Below are 4,589 nucleotides of genomic sequence, written 5' to 3'. Positions count from 1 at the left end.
TCTAAGTTAATATATGTTGTGCCTCTAGGGCCCTGATGTGAAACACTGTACTGCTACTATAGCTCTAATGCTAATTATGTTGTGCGTTTATGACTCTAATCCAAATAATCTTGGCCAACGATGGCTCTGAGTCAAATGATGCTCTGCTACTATGGCTCTAATTCAAATTATGGTGTGCTGTTAGGGCCCTGATGTGAAACACTGTCCTGCTACTATAGCTCTAATGCTAATTATGTTGTGCTGCTATGACTATAATTCAAATTATGTCGGCAAACTATGACTCTAATTTAAATCATGTTGTGCTACTATGGCTCTAATACAAATTATATTGTGCCTCTAGGGCCCTGATTTGAAACACAGTTCTGCTACTGTAGCTCTAATGCTACCCATGTTGCGCTGCTAGGGCCCTGACGTGAAGCACAGTTAGCATTAGAGCTACACTAGCAGCACAGTGTTTCAAATCAGGGCCCTAGAGGCACAACATATATTAAATTAGAGCCATAGTAGCACAACATAGTTCTGCAACTATAGCTCTAATGCTAATTACACAGTGCTGCCATGACTATAATTCAGATTATGTTGCCCAACTATCACTAATTCAAATTACGTTGTGCTTCTATGGCTCTAAATCAAAGTATGTTGTGCTGCTAGGGCCCTGATGTAAAACACAGTTGTGACGCCATGGCCCAATTTCAATTTATGTTGTTCCACTGAAGCGCTCATGTATATTAGGTAGTGCTGCTAGGGCGCTAATGGGAAACACTGTTGTGCTGCCATTGCACTAGTTCAAAAGATGTTGTGCAAATATGGTTCTAATTTAAATTATTATTGTGCTGCTATGGCCCTGGTGTGAAACACTGTTCTGCAACTATAGCTCTAATGCTAATTATGCAATGCTGCCATGACTATAATTTAAATGATGCTGTACTACTGTAGCTCTAATGCTAAGGTTTGTTTACTTACCTCGTTGTACAAAAGGTCATAGTCAGCGGGCGGGGAGAATTGCTGCCCCCGTAAAGAAGACCGCTCTTTGTATGAAAAAATGGGTGGCTCTTAAAAGAGCCGTTGGTTTTTATCTTAAAGACGGCGATAACACGCTTTACTTTGAGCTGGTGTACTTGGTGACGGCCTTTGTGCCCTCGGACACGGCATGCTTTGCAAGTTCACCGGGAAGCAACAGGCGCACGGCGGTCTGGATTTCCCTGGAAGTGATGGTGGACCGCTTGTTGTAGTGAGCGAGACGAGAAGACTCACCGGCGATGCGCTCGAAAATGTCGTTTACGAAGGAATTCATGATGCCCATAGCCTTAGAAGAGATGCCGGTATCAGGGTGCACCTGCTTCAGAACCTTGTACACGTAGATAGCGTAGCTCTCCTTCCTTGACTTTCTGCGCTTCTTGCCTCCTTTGCCGGCCGTCTTCGTGACAGCCTTCTTGGAGCCCTTCTTGGGCGCGGTCTTTGCTGGATCAGTAGGCATAATGCTGCTTCTCGAGGAAACTGCGAGAGAATGAAAAAGGGCCGCCTCGCCGCCTCTCTATTTACAGACCTGCATTGTAATTACGTACAAGGGAAAGGAGTCGTATTATTGGTCACAAATCCAAACCTCATCATACAAGGCTCCGCCCTCGTCCGATCCTCTCCCGTTCCCTCTCCCCCGCCCCTGAGCTACTCTTTGTTTTCCTGCCCGCCGTTTTGTGCGGGCACACGCACAGACAAATATGAATATATATATATATATATATAGAGAGAGAGACTTTGAGACAAAACGGTAGTGCTTGTGCAACATTTTACCTTATTAGAATATATCTATAATTTAATCTACGTTTAACACCACCACGGCGAGCCAGACGGCGGATAGCCGGCTTAGTGATACCCTGGATGTTATCGCGCAGAACCTTACGATGGCGTTTAGCGCCTCCTTTACCGAGTCCCTTGCCACCCTTTCCTCTTCCAGACATGGTGCTGCTTTCACAAAGTCAAGCTGCTCAATAAAGAAGGCCCGCGCAATGCCCGCCTATTTATTCTCTCTCCACAGGACCTAGTTGAGAACAGGCGAGGGGGCGGCCCTAAAACTAACGATCACACAAAACAATGTCTTCAAAGCGAAACGCCACAGCCGTTAACATGCTAGAGTCTTGTACTTCCTCAGGCTTTTTGTCCACACAAACATAGTGATATAGAAATAGAAATAGTCATGTAGTGGAATTGATTTAATTTGGTTTTTGCTCACAGCATGGTACACTCAATGCAGTTCAACACACAAATATTTGAATTGAGAATTATAATTAGAAAAACTGTTTTGACTCAGTTGCAATTTTTATTCCAGTAGTAGTATAAATCAAATTGCAGTTCTTGTTGCATTAAGTAGGCTTATATCATCATGAGGAATGCAAAATATTGCACACACTATGCTTTCAGTTACTTACACACTGTGCCACTACTGACCAGAAAGGTGTAAATCTGATGGGGGACAAAATATTGTGCTACTGTACATATGCAATTAAAAGGTTTTCGCATAACCCAACTCATCTGGACGCTGGGGTCAGAGCGCAGGGTCAGCCATGGTACGGCACCCCTGGAGCTGATAGGGCTAAGTGCCTTGCTCAAGGGCTCAACAGTGGTAGCTTGGCAGTGCTGGGGCTTGAACCGCTGACCTTGTGATCAGTAACCCAGAGCCTTAACCACTGGATTACCACTGCCCTGCTTACACCCCTACCAGTAGTAGTAGTAGTAGCGTTAATCTTGTACTATACTTTTCAACACACAAGAAATATAGCATGACTATTGTAGGAATGGCCCATGATTATTATTAATTTTAACAAGCATTATTCTCATTTCTATTAATGTGGTACTTTTTGCATTAGCAGTAGTAGCAATAGTAGTAGTCGTATTAGTAGTAGAAGTAGTAGTAGTAGTAGTAGTAGTAGTCAGTCATCCATACATCTCTCACATAGGTCAGGAGATTATGGTAATATTTGCATCAAGCATCAGAATGAGTGAGCATTGTGTGTACCTACATGGGCTGTAGAACATTGAGTAAATATATGTATATTATTTATCCAATTCAATAGGACGAAGTTTCAGAGACAGATGATGCTTCAGATACACAGTCACTTCTACAGCACAAATATTTTGATGGCACCTTAAAAAAGGGAGAAATGTTCCTTTATTGAGAAAACATATATGCAGATGCAAATACGAGTGCAGGAACAGGAACTCACAAATCATTGGTGAACATCATTCCACCACAGCAGGAGCTGACAAGCTGAGCAAACCCAGTGCGCAATCTGCACTAGTGTCCAGAAGTATATGGACAGGGCCACACACTTTGTTCTGGAGTGTGTGCATCTTTTACCTATGCTGCAAAATATGCAGTAAGGTCTCTATGTATTTGGACAGTGTCACGCTGACTTGTACAGACTGTCAATCAAACTATTATTCTAGAACTTAGCGCATCACGACACATTTTTCTTGGTAACTGCTCCACTGTCACAGAGTGTGTATGCTCACTGAGTGCTCACCTGAATAGGAAATGCAGTGTATGCTATATATCTCTGTTTATATTTCCTAATAACGTACCATGTAGTGTAGACAGGCATCATTGATAAAGTGAACAATTCCATTGACTTGACTTGACTTGACTACGGTAATCAACAAAAGGTGGAGAGGAATGTGCACTTTCTAGATTTGGTCACACAATAGCAGTCAAGACCGATGCAGAACTACACACCATGCTGCATTAAGCAATCATTATTATTATTTATGGTATTCATCAAACCCTATTCTTAACTCATTCCTCAACTTACTAAGAATAATTATTAGGATCATGGTTGTTAGTAGAAGTAGTAGTAGTAGTAGTAGTAGATGTAGTAGAAGAATTAGGTCTGAGATGAGATCAGAACAAACAAACTAACAACATACACGAATAACACTTGAAAAAAAAAAAATTAGACCATAAACACTTCATACTAGTGTTTAAGAGTATACAGGGATATTCCTAATAAAGGCAGAGTTCGGTGGACGTTGTAGAGCTTGACTGCCATCGTGTGGCAATGTTTACATGTTGCAGAAAAATGTAGATTAAAGAAATTGATGCTCACATCATTTTGTGTGATTATTGTGTATGGAACAGCCATTTACTCTAAGGTTTCGCATTGGTCCCCTGGTGGTCTAGTGGTTAAGATGCAGCGCTCCCACCGCTGCGACCCGGGTTCGATTCCCGGTCAGGGAACCATCCCCAGCCACTCTTAGTGCCGGTCCCAAGCCCGGATAAATTGGGGAGGGTTGCGTTAGGAAGGGCATCCAGCGTAAAACATGTGCCAAATCAAACGTGCGGAGGATCCGCTGTGGCGACCCCTAACGGGAGAAGCTGAAAAGAAAGTTTTTATTGTGTATGGAACAGCCATTTACTCTAAGGTTTCGCATTAAAAGTTTGAGATGAGATCAGAAAAAACAAACACACAAACAAACAACATTCACAAATTAAACCTTAAAAAATTAGTCCAAAAACATTTCATACTAGTGTTTAAGGGTATACAGGGTTTCTTCCTAAAGTGAACTGTGAGTCCCTTTTTGTCTCGCTTCGTGTT

General features: G+C 42.3%; 1 pseudogene across 1 annotated transcript; it reads right to left on the bottom strand.

The window, feature by feature from the left end:
* Window positions 1-1,045: 1,045 nt before the first annotated feature.
* On the bottom strand, window positions 1,046-1,487 carry LOC310738223 (histone H2B pseudogene; annotated as a pseudogene). Its single transcript has one exon. The product of its transcript is annotated as a histone H2B pseudogene (transcript).
* Window positions 1,488-4,589: the final 3,102 nt, after the last annotated feature.

This window comes from Silurus aristotelis (genome assembly GCF_946808225.1).
Source record: "Silurus aristotelis genome assembly, chromosome: 15".
NCBI lineage: Eukaryota > Metazoa > Chordata > Actinopteri > Siluriformes > Siluridae > Silurus > Silurus aristotelis.
This window is presented reverse-complemented; position numbering and strand designations above follow the sequence as displayed.